Below are 15330 nucleotides of genomic sequence, written 5' to 3' on the forward strand. Positions count from 1 at the left end.
TTGGGTGAACGCTGGGTGGAAGGAAATTTGTGGCTCCTCTCAGATTCCAGAACTTTCTGTCACCGAAATGAGAGGAAAAAGTGTTTTTGTGGCCAAATTTGGAGGTTTGCAAAGGATTCTGGGTAACAGAACTTGGTCAGAGCCCCACAAGTCACCCCATCATGGAATCCCCCAGGTGTCTACTTTTAAAAAATACACAGGTTTGGTAGGTGTCCTTAGGTGCCGGCTGAGTTAGAGGCCAAAATCCATATCTAGGGACTTCGCAAAAACTGTGATGTGTCCACGTTGTGTTTTGGGGCATTTCCAGTCACGGGCGCTAGGCCTACCCACACAAGTGAGGTACCATTTTTATCTTGAGACTTGGGGGAACGCTGGGTGGAAGGAAATTTGTAGCTCCTCTCAGATTCCAGAACTTTCTGTCCCCGAAATCAGAGGAAAAAGTGTTTTTTTGGCCAAATTTTGAGGTTTCAAAGGATTCTGGGTAACAGAACCTGGTCAGAGCCCCACAAGTCACCCCATCTTGGAATCCCCCAGGTGTCTACTTTTAAAAAATACACAGGTTTGGTAGGTGTCCTTAGGTGCCGGCTGAGTTAGAGGCCAAAATCCATATCTAGGGACTTTGCAAAAAACAGGTCTGTTTTCTTTGGGAAACTGTGATGTGTCCATGTTGTGTTATGGGGCATTTCCTGTCCCGGGCGCTAGGCCTACCCACACAAGTGAGGTATCATTTTTATCTGGAGACTTGGAGGAACGCTGGGTGGAAGGAAATTTGTGGCTCCTCTCAGATTCCAGAACTTTATTTCACTGAAATGAGAGAAAAAAAGTGTTTTTTTGGCCAAATTTGGAGGTTTGCAAAGGATTCCGGGTAACAGAACCTGGTCAGAGCCCCACAAGTAATCCTATCTTGGATTCCCCTACATGTCTAGTTTTCAAAAATGCACAGGTGTGGTAGGTTTCCTTAGGTGCCGGCTGAGTTAGAGGCCAAAATCCACATCTAGGCACTTTACAAAAAACAGGTCCGTTTTCTTTTTTGGAAAATGTGATGTGGAAGGAAATTTGTGGCTCCTCTCAGATTCCAGAACTTTATTTCACTGAAATGAGAGAAAAAAGTGGTTTTTTGGCCACATTTTGAGGTTTGCAAAAGATTCCGGGTAACAGAACCTGGTCAGAGCCCCACAAGTCATCCTATCTTGGATTCCCCTACATGTCTAGTTTTCAAAGATGCACAGGTGTGGTAGGTTTCCTTAGGTGCCGGCTGAGTTAGAGGCCAAAATCCACATTTAGGCACTTTGCAGAAAAAAAGGTCTGTTTTCTTTGGGAAAATGTGATGTGTCCATGTTGTGTTTTGGGGCATTTCCTGTCGCGGGCGCTAGGCCTACCCACACAAGTGAGGTACCATTTTTATCTTGAGACTTGGGGGAACGCTGGGTGGAAGGAAATTTGTAGCTCCTCTCAGATTCCATAAATTTCTGTCCCCGAAATGAGAGGAAAAAGTGTTTATTTGCCCAAATTTTGAGGTTTGCAAAGGATTCTGGGTAACAGAACCTGGTCATAGCCCCACAAGTCACCCCATCATGGAATCCCCTAGGTGTCTAGTTTTAAAAAATGCACAGGTTTGGTAGGTGTCTTTATGTGCCGGCTGAGCTAGAGGCCAAAATCCACATCTAGGCACTTTGCAAAAAACAGGTCTGTTTTCTTTTTTGGAAAATGTGATGTGGAAGGAAATTTGTGGCTCCTCTCAGATTCCAGAACTTTATTTCACTGAAATGAGAGAAAAAAGTGTTTTTTGGCCACATTTTGAGGTTTGCAAAAGATTCCGGGTAACAGAACCTGGTCAAAGCCCCACAAGTCATCCTATCTTGGATTCCCCTACATGTCTAGTTTTCAAAGATGCACAGGTGTGGTAGGTTTCCTTAGGTGCCGGCTGAGTTAGAGGCCAAAATCCACATTTAGGCACTTTGCAAAAAAAAGGTCTGTTTTCTTTGGGAAAATGTGATGTGTCCATGTTGTGTATTGGGGCATTTCCTGTCGCTGGCGCTAGGCCTACCCACACAAGTGAGGTACCATTTTTATCTTGAGACTTGGGGGAACGCTGGGTGGAAGGAAATTTGTGGCGCCTCTCAGATTCCAGAACTTTCTGTCACCGAAATGAGAGGAAAAATTGTTTTTGTGGCCAAATTTGGAGGTTTGCAAAGGATTCTGGGTAACAGAACCAGGTCAGAGCCCCACAAGTCACCCCATCTTGGAATCCCCCAGGTGTCTACTTTTAAAAAATACACAGGTTTGGTAGGTGTCCTTAGGTGGCGGTTGATTTAGAGGCCAAAATCCATATCTAGGGACCTTGCAAAAAACCGGTCTGTTTTCTTTTTTGGAAAATGTGATGTGGAAGGAAATTTGTGGCTCCTCTCAGATTCCAGAACTTTATTTCACCAAAATGAGAGAAAAAAGTGTTTTTTTGGCCAAATTTGGAGGTTTGCAAAGGATTCCGGGTAACAGAACCAGGTCAGAGCCCCACAAGTCATCCTAACTTGGATTCCCCTGCATGTCTAGTTTTCAAAAATGCACAGGTGTGGTAGGTTTCCTTAGGTGCCGGCTGAGTTAGAGGCCAAAATCCACATCTAGGCACTTTGCAAAAAGCAGGTCTGTTTTCTTTGGGAAAATGTGATGTGTCCACGTTGTGTTTTGGGGCATTTCCTGTCGCGGGCGCTAGGCCTACCCACACAAGTGAGGTACCATTTTTATCTTGAGACTTGGGGAAACGCTGGGTGGAAGGAAATTTGTAGCTCCTCTCAGATTCCAGAAATTTCTGTCCCCGAAATGAGAGGAAAAAAGTGTTTTTTTGCCCAAATTTTGAGGTTTGCAAAGGATTCTGGGTAACAGAACCTGGTCATAGCCCCACAAGTCACCCCATCATGGAATCCCCTAGGTGTCTAGTTTTAAAAAATGCACAGGTTTGGTAGGTGTCTTTATGTGCCGGCTGAGCTAGAGGCCAAAATCCACATCTAGGCACTTTGCAAAAAACAGGTATGTTTTCTTTTTTGGAAAATGTGATGTGGAAGGAAATTTGTGGCTCCTCACAGATTCCAGAACTTTATTTCACTGAAATGAGAGAAAAAAGTGTTTTTTTGGCCACATTTTGAGGTTTGCAAAAGATTCCGGGTAACAGAACCTGGTCAGAGCCCCACAAGTCATCCTATCTTGGATTCCCCTACATGTCTAGTTTTCAAAGATGCACAGGTGTGGTAGGTTTCCTTAGGTGCCGGCTGAGTTAGAGGCCAAAATCCACATTTAGGCACTTTGCAAAAAAAAGGTCTGTTTTCTTTGGGAAAATGTGATGTGTCCATTTTGTGTTTTGGGGTATTTCCTGTCGCGGGCGCTAGGCCTACCCACACAAGTGAGGTACCATTTTTATCTTGAGACTTGGGGGAACGCTGGGTGGAAGGAAATTTGTGGCTCCTCTAAGATTCCAGAGCTTTCTGTCACCGAAATGAGAGGAAAAATTGATTTTGTGGCCAAATTTGGAGGTTTGCAAAGGATTCTGGCTAACAGAACCTGGTCAGAGCCCCACAAGTCACCCCATCTTGGAATCCCCCAGGTGTCTACTTTTAAAAAATACACAGGTTTGGTAGGTGTCCTTAGGTGCCGGCTGAGTTAGAGGCCAAAATCCATATCTAGGGACTTTGCAAAAAACAGGTCTGTTTTCTTTGGGAAACTGTGATGTGTCCACGTTGTGTTTTGGGGCATTTCCTGTCGCGGGCGCTAGGCCTACCCACACAAGTGAGGTACCATTTTTATCTTGAGACTTGGGGGAACACTGGGTGGAAGGAAATTTGTGGCTCCTCTCAGATTCCAGAACTTTATTTCACTGAAATGAGAGAAAAAAGTGTTTTTTTTGGCCAAATTTTGAGGTTTGCAAAGGATTCCGGGTAACAGAACCTGGTCAGAGCCCCACAAGTCATCCTATCTTGGATTCCCCTAGGTGTCTAGTTTGCAAAAATGCACAGGTGTGGTAGGTTTCCTTAGGTGCCGGCTGAGATAGAGGCGAAAATCCACATCTAGGCACTTTACAAAAAACTGGTCCGTTTTCTTTGGGAAAATGTGATGTGTCCACGTTGTGTTTTGGGGCATTTCCTGTCGCGGGCGCTAGGCCTACCCACACAAGTGAGGTACCATTTTTATCTTGAGACTTGGGGGAACGCTGGGTGGAAGGAAATTTGTGGCTCCTCTCATATTCCAGAACTTTCTGTCACTGAAATTAGAGGAAAAAGTGTTTTTGTGGCCAAATTTTGAGGTTTGCAAAGGATTCTGGGTAACAGAACCTGGTCAGAGCCCCACAAGTCACCCCATCTTGGAATCCCCCAGGTGTCTACTTTTAAAAAATACACAGGTTTGGTAGGTGTCCTTAGGTGCCGGCTGAGTTAGAGGCCAAATTTCATATCTAGGGACTTTGCAAAAAACAGGTCTGTTTTCTTTGGGAAACTGTGATGTGTCCACGTTGTGTTTTGGGGCATTACCTGTCGCTTGCGCTAGGCCTACCCACACAAGTGAGGTACCATTTTTATCTGGAGACTTGGAGGAACGCTGGGTGGAAGTAAATTTGTGGCTCCTCTCAGATTCCAGACCTTTATTTCACTGAAATGAGAGAAAAAAAGTGTTTTTTTGGCCAAATTTGGACGTTTGCAAAAGATTCCGGGTAACAGAACCTGGTCAGAGCCCCACAAGTAATCCTATCTTGGATTCCCCTACATGTCTAGTTTTCAGAAATGCACAGGTGTGGTAGGTTTCCTTAGGTGCCGGCTGAGTTAGAGGCCAAAATCCACATCTAGGCACTTTACAAAACACAGGTCAGTTTTCTTTGGGAAAATGTGATGTGTCTACGTTGTGTTTTGGGGCATTTCCTGTCGCGGGCGCTAGGCCTACCCACACAAGTGAGGTACCATTTTTATCTTGAGACTTGGGGGAACGCTGGGTGGAAGGAAATTTGTAGCTCCTCTCAGATTCCAGAAATTTCTGTCCCCGAAATGAGAGGAAAAAGTGTTTATTTGCCCAAATTTTGAGGTTTGCAAAGGATTCTGGGTAACAGAACCTGGTCATAGCCCCACAAGTCACCCCATCATGGAATCCCCTAGGTGTCTAGTTTTAAAAAATACACAGGTTTGGTAGGTGTCCTTAGGTGCTGGCTGAGCTAGAGGCCAAAATTCACATCTAGGCACTTTGCAAAAAACAGGTCTGTTTCCTTTTTTGGAAAATGTGATGTGGAAGGAAATTTGTGGCTCCTCTCAGATTCCAGAACTTTATTTCACTGAAATGAGAGAAAAAAGTGTTTTTTGGCCACATTTTGAGGTTTGCAAAAGATTCCGGGTAACAGAACCTGGTCAAAGCCCCACAAGTCATCCTATCTTGGATTCCCCTACATGTCTAGTTTTCAAAGATGCACAGGTGTGGTAGGTTTCCTTAGGTGCCGGCTGAGTTAGAGGCCAAAATCCACATTTAGGGACTTTGCAAAAAAAAGGTCTGTTTTCTTTGGGAAAATGTGATGTGTCCATGTTGTGTATTGGGGCATTTCCTGTCGCTGGCGCTAGGCCTACCCACACAAGTGAGGTACCATTTTTATCTTGAGACTTGGGGGAACGCTGGGTGGAAGGAAATTTGTGGCGCCTCTCAGATTCCAGAACTTTCTGTCACCGAAATGAGAGGAAAAATTGTTTTTGTGGCCAAATTTGGAGGTTTGCAAAGGATTCTGGGTAACAGAACCAGGTCAGAGCCCCACAAGTCACCCCATCTTGGAATCCCCCAGGTGTCTACTTTTAAAAAATACACAGGTTTGGTAGGTGTCCTTAGGTGGCGGTTGATTTAGAGGCCAAAATCCATATCTAGGGACCTTGCAAAAAACCGGTCTGTTTTCTTTTTTGGAAAATGTGATGTGGAAGGAAATTTGTGGCTCCTCTCAGATTCCAGAACTTTATTTCACCAAAATTAGAGAAAAAAGTGTTTTTTTGGCCAAATTTGGAGGTTTGCAAAGGATTCCGGGTAACAGAACCAGGTCAGAGCCCCACAAGTCATCCTAACTTGGATTCCCCTGCATGTCTAGTTTTAAAAAATGCACAGGTGTGGTAGGTTTCCTTAGGTGCCGGCTGAGTTAGAGGCCAAAATCCACATCTAGGCACTTTGCAAAAAGCAGGTCTGTTTTCTTTGGGAAAATGTGATGTGTCCACGTTGTGTTTTGGGGCATTTCCTGTCGCGGGCGCTAGGCCTACCCACACAAGTGAGGTACCATTTTTATCTTGAGACTTGGGGAAACGCTGGGTGGAAGGAAATTTGTAGCTCCTCTCAGATTCCAGAAATTTCTGTCCCCGAAATGAGAGGAAAAAAGTGTTTTTTTGCCCAAATTTTGAGGTTTGCAAAGGATTCTGGGTAACAGAACCTGGTCATAGCCCCACAAGTCACCCCATCATGGAATCCCCTAGGTGTCTAGTTTTAAAAAATGCACAGGTTTGGTAGGTGTCTTTATGTGCCGGCTGAGCTAGAGGCCAAAATCCACATCTAGGCACTTTGCAAAAAACAGGTATGTTTTCTTTTTTGGAAAATGTGATGTGGAAGGAAATTTGTGGCTCCTCACAGATTCCAGAACTTTATTTCACTGAAATGAGAGAAAAAAGTGTTTTTTTGGCCACATTTTGAGGTTTGCAAAAGATTCCGGGTAACAGAACCTGGTCAGAGCCCCACAAGTCATCCTATCTTGGATTCCCCTACATGTCTAGTTTTCAAAGATGCACAGGTGTGGTAGGTTTCCTTAGGTGCCGGCTGAGTTAGAGGCCAAAATCCACATTTAGGCACTTTGCAAAAAAAAGGTCTGTTTTCTTTGGGAAAATGTGATGTGTCCATTTTGTGTTTTGGGGCATTTCCTGTCGCGGGCGCTAGGCCTACCCACACAAGTGAGGTACCATTTTTATCTTGAGACTTGGGGGAACGCTGGGTGGAAGGAAATTTGTGGCTCCTCTAAGATTCCAGAGCTTTCTGTCACCGAAATGAGAGGAAAAATTGTTTTTGTGGCCAAATTTGGAGGTTTGCAAAGGATTCTGGCTAACAGAACCTGGTCAGAGCCCCACAAGTCACCCCATCTTGGAATCCCCCAGGTGTCTACTTTTAAAAAATACACAGGTTTGGTAGGTGTCCTTAGGTGCCGGCTGAGTTAGAGGCCAAAATCCATATCTAGGGACTTTGCAAAAAACAGGTCTGTTTTCTTTGGGAAACTGTGATGTGTCCACGTTGTGTTTTGGGGCATTTCCTGTCGCGGGCGCTAGGCCTACCCACACAAGTGAGGTACCATTTTTATCTTGAGACTTGGGGGAACACTGGGTGGAAGGAAATTTGTGGCTCCTCTCAGATTCCAGAACTTTATTTCACTGAAATGAGAGAAAAAAGTGTTTTTTTGGCCAAATTTTGAGGTTTGCAAAGGATTCCGGGTAACAGAACCTGGTCAGAGCCCCACAAGTCATCCTATCTTGGATTCCCCTAGGTGTCTAGTTTGCAAAAATGCACAGGTGTGGTAGGTTTCCTTAGGTGCCGGCTGAGATAGAGGCGAAAATCCACATCTAGGCACTTTACAAAAAACTGGTCCGTTTTCTTTGGGAAAATGTGATGTGTCCACGTTGTGTTTTGGGGCATTTCCTGTCGCGGGCGCTAGGCCTACCCACACAAGTGAGGTACCATTTTTATCTTGAGACTTGGGGGAACGCTGGGTGGAAGGAAATTTGTGGCTCCTCTCATATTCCAGAACTTTCTGTCACTGAAATTAGAGGAAAAAGTGTTTTTGTGGCCAAATTTTGAGGTTTGCAAAGGATTCTGGGTAACAGAACCTGGTCAGAGCCCCACAAGTCACCCCATCTTGGAATCCCCCAGGTGTCTACTTTTAAAAAATACACAGGTTTGGTAGGTGTCCTTAGGTGCCGGCTGAGTTAGAGGCCAAATTTCATATCTAGGGACTTTGCAAAAAACAGGTCTGTTTTCTTTGGGAAACTGTGATGTGTCCACGTTGTGTTTTGGGGCATTACCTGTCGCGGGCGCTAGGCCTACCCACACAAGTGAGGTACCATTTTTATCTGGAGACTTGGAGGAACGCTGGGTGGAAGTAAATTTGTGGCTCCTCTCAGATTCCAGACCTTTATTTCACTGAAATGAGAGAAAAAAAGTGTTTTTTTGGCCAAATTTGGACGTTTGCAAAAGATTCCGGGTAACAGAACCTGGTCAGAGCCCCACAAGTAATCCTATCTTGGATTCCCCTACATGTCTAGTTTTCAGAAATGCACAGGTGTGGTAGGTTTCCTTAGGTGCCGGCTGAGTTAGAGGCCAAAATCCACATCTAGGCACTTTACAAAACACAGGTCAGTTTTCTTTGGGAAAATGTGATGTGTCTACGTTGTGTTTTGGGGCATTTCCTGTCGCGGGCGCTAGGCCTACCCACACAAGTGAGGTACCATTTTTATCTTGAGACTTGGGGGAACGCTGGGTGGAAGGAAATTTGTAGCTCCTCTCAGATTCCAGAAATTTCTGTCCCCGAAATGAGAGGAAAAAGTGTTTATTTGCCCAAATTTTGAGGTTTGCAAAGGATTCTGGGTAACAGAACCTGGTCATAGCCCCACAAGTCACCCCATCATGGAATCCCCTAGGTGTCTAGTTTTAAAAAATACACAGGTTTGGTAGGTGTCCTTAGGTGCTGGCTGAGCTAGAGGCCAAAATTCACATCTAGGCACTTTGCAAAAAACAGGTCTGTTTCCTTTTTTGGAAAATGTGATGTGGAAGGAAATTTGTGGCTCCTCTCAGATTCCAGAACTTTATTTCACTGAAATGAGAGAAAAAAGTGTTTTTTGGCCACATTTTGAGGTTTGCAAAAGATTCCGGGTAACAGAACCTGGTCAAAGCCCCACAAGTCATCCTATCTTGGATTCCCCTACATGTCTAGTTTTCAAAGATGCACAGGTGTGGTAGGTTTCCTTAGGTGCCGGCTGAGTTAGAGGCCAAAATCCACATTTAGGGACTTTGCAAAAAAAAGGTCTGTTTTCTTTGGGAAAATGTGATGTGTCCATGTTGTGTATTGGGGCATTTCCTGTCGCTGGCGCTAGGCCTACCCACACAAGTGAGGTACCATTTTTATCTTGAGACTTGGGGGAACGCTGGGTGGAAGGAAATTTGTGGCGCCTCTCAGATTCCAGAACTTTCTGTCACCGAAATGAGAGGAAAAATTGTTTTTGTGGCCAAATTTGGAGGTTTGCAAAGGATTCTGGGTAACAGAACCAGGTCAGAGCCCCACAAGTCACCCCATCTTGGAATCCCCCAGGTGTCTACTTTTAAAAAATACACAGGTTTGGTAGGTGTCCTTAGGTGGCGGTTGATTTAGAGGCCAAAATCCATATCTAGGGACCTTGCAAAAAACCGGTCTGTTTTCTTTTTTGGAAAATGTGATGTGGAAGGAAATTTGTGGCTCCTCTCAGATTCCAGAACTTTATTTCACCAAAATGAGAGAAAAAAGTGTTTTTTTGGCCAAATTTGGAGGTTTGCAAAGGATTCCGGGTAACAGAACCAGGTCAGAGCCCCACAAGTCATCCTAACTTGGATTCCCCTGCATGTCTAGTTTTCAAAAATGCACAGGTGTGGTAGGTTTCCTTAGGTGCCGGCTGAGTTAGAGGCCAAAATCCACATCTAGGCACTTTGCAAAAAACAGGTCTGTTTTCTTTGGGAAAATGTGATGTGTCCACGTTGTGTTTTGGGGCATTTCCTGTCGCGGGCGCTAGGCCTACCCACACAAGTGAGGTACCATTTTTATCTTGAGACTTGGGGAAACGCTGGGTGGAAGGAAATTTGTAGCTCCTCTCAGATTCCAGAAATTTCTGTCCCCGAAATGAGAGGAAAAAAGTGTTTTTTTGCCCAAATTTTGAGGTTTGCAAAGGATTCTGGGTAACAGAACCTGGTCATAGCCCCACAAGTCACCCCATCATGGAATCCCCTAGGTGTCTAGTTTTAAAAAATGCACAGGTTTGGTAGGTGTCTTTATGTGCCGGCTGAGCTAGAGGCCAAAATCCACATCTAGGCACTTTGCAAAAAACAGGTATGTTTTCTTTTTTGGAAAATGTGATGTGGAAGGAAATTTGTGGCTCCTCACAGATTCCAGAACTTTATTTCACTGAAATGAGAGAAAAAAGTGTTTTTTTGGCCACATTTTGAGGTTTGCAAAAGATTCCGGGTAACAGAACCTGGTCAGAGCCCCACAAGTCATCCTATCTTGGATTCCCCTACATGTCTAGTTTTCAAAGATGCACAGGTGTGGTAGGTTTCCTTAGGTGCCGGCTGAGTTAGAGGCCAAAATCCACATTTAGGCACTTTGCAAAAAAAAGGTCTGTTTTCTTTGGGAAAATGTGATGTGTCCATTTTGTGTTTTGGGGCATTTCCTGTCGCGGGCGCTAGGCCTACCCACACAAGTGAGGTACCATTTTTATCTTGAGACTTGGGGGAACGCTGGGTGGAAGGAAATTTGTGGCTCCTCTAAGATTCCAGAGCTTTCTGTCACCGAAATGAGAGGAAAAATTGTTTTTGTGGCCAAATTTGGAGGTTTGCAAAGGATTCTGGCTAACAGAACCTGGTCAGAGCCCCACAAGTCACCCCATCTTGGAATCCCAAAGGTGTCTACTTTTAAAAAATACACAGGTTTGGTAGGTGTCCTTAGGTGCCGGCTGAGTTAGAGGCCAAAATCCATATCTAGGGACTTTGCAAAAAACAGGTCTGTTTTCTTTGGGAAACTGTGATGTGTCCACGTTGTGTTTTGGGGCATTTCCTGTCGCGGGCGCTAGGCCTACCCACACAAGTGAGGTACCATTTTTATCTTGAGACTTGGGGGAACACTGGGTGGAAGGAAATTTGTGGCTCCTCTCAGATTCCAGAACTTTATTTCACTGAAATGAGAGAAAAAAGTGTTTTTTTGGCCAAATTTTGAGGTTTGCAAAGGATTCCGGGTAACAGAACCTGGTCAGAGCCCCACAAGTCATCCTATCTTGGATTCCCCTAGGTGTCTAGTTTGCAAAAATGCACAGGTGTGGTAGGTTTCCTTAGGTGCCGGCTGAGATAGAGGCGAAAATCCACATCTAGGCACTTTACAAAAAACTGGTCCGTTTTCTTTGGGAAAATGTGATGTGTCCACGTTGTGTTTTGGGGCATTTCCTGTCGCGGGCGCTAGGCCTACCCACACAAGTGAGGTACCATTTTTATCTTGAGACTTGGGGGAACGCTGGGTGGAAGGAAATTTGTGGCTCCTCTCATATTCCAGAACTTTCTGTCACTGAAATTAGAGGAAAAAGTGTTTTTGTGGCCAAATTTTGAGGTTTGCAAAGGATTCTGGGTAACAGAACCTGGTCAGAGCCCCACAAGTCACCCCATCTTGGAATCCCCCAGGTGTCTACTTTTAAAAAATACACAGGTTTGGTAGGTGTCCTTAGGTGCCGGCTGAGTTAGAGGCCAAATTTCATATCTAGGGACTTTGCAAAAAACAGGTCTGTTTTCTTTGGGAAACTGTGATGTGTCCACGTTGTGTTTTGGGGCATTACCTGTCGCGGGCGCTAGGCCTACCCACACAAGTGAGGTACCATTTTTATCTGGAGACTTGGAGGAACGCTGGGTGGAAGTAAATTTGTGGCTCCTCTCAGATTCCAGACCTTTATTTCACTGAAATGAGAGAAAAAAAGTGTTTTTTTGGCCAAATTTGGACGTTTGCAAAAGATTCCGGGTAACAGAACCTGGTCAGAGCCCCACAAGTAATCCTATCTTGGATTCCCCTACATGTCTAGTTTTCAGAAATGCACAGGTGTGGTAGGTTTCCTTAGGTGCCGGCTGAGTTAGAGGCCAAAATCCACATCTAGGCACTTTACAAAACACAGGTCAGTTTTCTTTGGGAAAATGTGATGTGTCTACGTTGTGTTTTGGGGCATTTCCTGTCACGGGCGCTAGGCCTACCCACACAAGTGAGGTACCATTTTTATCTTGAGACTTGGGTGAACGCTGGTTGGAAGGAAATTTGTGGCTCCTCTCAGATTCCAGAACTTTCTGTCACCGAAATGAGAGGAAAAAGTGTTTTTGTGGCCACATTTTGAGGTTTGCAAAGGATTCTGGGTAACAGAACCTGGTCAGAGCCCCACAAGTCACCCCATCTTGGAATCCCCCAGGTGTCTACTTTTAAAAAATACACAGGTTTGGTAGGTGTCCTTAGGTGCTGGCTGAGCTAGAGGCCAAAATCCACATCTAGGCACTTTGCAAAAAACAGGTCCGTTTTCTTTGGGAAAATGTGATGTGTCCATGTTGTGTTTTGGGGCATATCCTGTTGCGGCCGCTAGGCCTACCCACACAAGTGAGGTACCATTTTTATCTTGAGACTTGGGGGAACGCTGGGTGGAAGGAAATTTGTGGCTTCTCTTAGATTCCAGAACTTTCTGTCACCTAAATGAGAGGAAAAAGTGTTTTTTTGGCCAAATTTGGAGGTTTGCAAAGGATTCTGGGTAACAGAACCTGGTCAGAGCCCCACAAGTCACCCCATCTTGGAATCCCCAGGTGTCTACTTTTAAAAAATGCACAGGTTTGGTAGGTGTCCTTAGGTCCCAGCTGAGTTAGAGGACAAAATCCATATCTAGGGACTCTGCAAAAAACAGGTCTGTTTTCTTTGGGAAAAAGTGATGTGTCAACGTTGTGTTTTGGGGCATTTTCTGTCGCGGGTGCTAGGCCTACCCACACAAGTGAGGGACCATTTTTATCTTGAGACTTGGGGGAATGCTGGGTGGAAGGAAATTTGTGGCTCCTCTCAGATTCCAGAACTTTCTGTCCCCGAAATGAGAGGAAAAAGTGTTTTTTTGGCCATATTTTGAGATTTCAAAGGAGTCTGGCTAACAGAACCTGGTCAGAGCCCCACAAGTCGTCCCATCTTGGAATCCCCTAGGTGTCTAGTTTTAAAAAATGCACAGGTTTTGTAGGTGTCCTTAGGTCCCGGCTGAGTTAGAGGCCAAAATCCATATCTAGGGACTTTGCAAAAAACAGGTCTGTTTTCTTTGGGAAAATGTGATGTGTCCACGTTGTGTTTTGGGGCATTTCCTGTCGCGGGCGCTAGGCCTACCCACACAAGTGAGGTACCATTTTTATCTTGAGACTTGGGGAAACGCTGGTTGGAAGGAAATTTGTAGCTCCTCTCAGATTCCAGAAATTTCTGTCCCCGAAATGAGAGGAAAAAAGTGTTTTTTTTCCCAAATTTTGAGGTTTGCAAAGGATTCTGGGTAACAGAACCTGGTCATAGCCCCACAAGTCACCCCATCATGGAATCCCCTAGGTGTCTAGTTTTAAAAAATGCACAGGTTTGGTAGGTGTCTTTATGTGCCGGCTGAGCTAGAGGCCAAAATCCACATCTAGGCACTTTGCAAAAAACAGGTATGTTTTCTTTTTTGGAAAATGTGATGTGGAAGGAAATTTGTGGCTCCTCACAGATTCCAGAACTTTATTTCACTGAAATGAGAGAAAAAAGTGTTTTTTTGGCCACATTTTGAGGTTTGCAAAAGATTCCGGGTAACAGAACCTGGTCAGAGCCCCACAAGTCATCCTATCTTGGATTCCCCTACATGTCTAGTTTTCAAAGATGCACAGGTGTGGTAGGTTTCCTTAGGTGCCGGCTGAGTTAGAGGCCAAAATCCACATTTAGGCACTTTGCAAAAAAAAGGTCTGTTTTCTTTGGGAAAATGTGATGTGTCCATTTTGTGTTTTGGGGCATTTCCTGTCGCGGGCGCTAGGCCTACCCACACAAGTGAGGTACCATTTTTATCTTGAGACTTCGGGGAACGCTGGGTGGAAGGAAATTTGTGGCTCCTCTAAGATTCCAGAGCTTTCTGTCACCGAAATGAGAGGAAAAATTGTTTTTGTGGCCAAATTTGGAGGTTTGCAAAGGATTCTGGCTAACAGAACCTGGTCAGAGCCCCACAAGTCACCCCATCTTGGAATCCCCCAGGTGTCTACTTTTAAAAAATACACAGGTTTGGTAGGTGTCCTTAGGTGCCGGCTGAGTTAGAGGCCAAAATCCATATCTAGGGACTTTGCAAAAAACAGGTCTGTTTTCTTTGGGAAACTGTGATGTGTCCACGTTGTGTTTTGGGGCATTTCCTGTCGCGGGCGCTAGGCCTACCCACACAAGTGAGGTACCATTTTTATCTTGAGACTTGGGGGAACACTGGGTGGAAGGAAATTTGTGGCTCCTCTCAGATTCCAGAACTTTATTTCACTGAAATGAGAGAAAAAAGTGTTTTTTTGGCCAAATTTTGAGGTTTGCAAAGGATTCCGGGTAACAGAACCTGGTCAGAGCCCCACAAGTCATCCTATCTTGGATTCCCCTAGGTGTCTAGTTTGCAAAAATGCACAGGTGTGGTAGGTTTCCTTAGGTGCCGGCTGAGATAGAGGCGAAAATCCACATCTAGGCACTTTACAAAAAACTGGTCCGTTTTCTTTGGGAAAATGTGATGTGTCCACGTTGTGTTTTGGGGCATTTCCTGTCGCGGGCGCTAGGCCTACCCACACAAGTGAGGTACCATTTTTATCTTGAGACTTGGGGGAACGCTGGGTGGAAGGAAATTTGTGGCTCCTCTCATATTCCAGAACTTTCTGTCACTGAAATTAGAGGAAAAAGTGTTTTTGTGGCCAAATTTTGAGGTTTGCAAAGGATTCTGGGTAACAGAACCTGGTCAGAGCCCCACAAGTCACCCCATCTTGGAATCCCCCAGGTGTCTACTTTTAAAAAATACACAGGTTTGGTAGGTGTCCTTAGGTGCCGGCTGAGTTAGAGGCCAAATTTCATATCTAGGGACTTTGCAAAAAACAGGTCTGTTTTCTTTGGGAAACTGTGATGTGTCCACGTTGTGTTTTGGGGCATTACCTGTCGCGGGCGCTAGGCCTACCCACACAAGTGAGGTACCATTTTTATCTGGAGACTTGGAGGAACGCTGGGTGGAAGTAAATTTGTGGCTCCTCTCAGATTCCAGACCTTTATTTCACTGAAATGAGAGAAAAAAAGTGTTTTTTTGGCCAAATTTGGACGTTTGCAAAAGATTCCGGGTAACAGAACCTGGTCAGAGCCCCACAAGTAATCCTATCTTGGATTCCCCTACATGTCTAGTTTTCAGAAATGCACAGGTGTGGTAGGTTTCCTTAGGTGCCGGCTGAGTTAGAGGCCAAAATCCACATCTAGGCACTTTACAAAACACAGGTCAGTTTTCTTTGGGAAAATGTGATGTGTCTACGTTGTGTTTTGGGGCATTTCCT

The sequence above is a fragment of the Pleurodeles waltl genome, chromosome 2_2 (genome assembly GCF_031143425.1).
Source record: "Pleurodeles waltl isolate 20211129_DDA chromosome 2_2, aPleWal1.hap1.20221129, whole genome shotgun sequence".
Taxonomy (NCBI): domain Eukaryota; kingdom Metazoa; phylum Chordata; class Amphibia; order Caudata; family Salamandridae; genus Pleurodeles; species Pleurodeles waltl.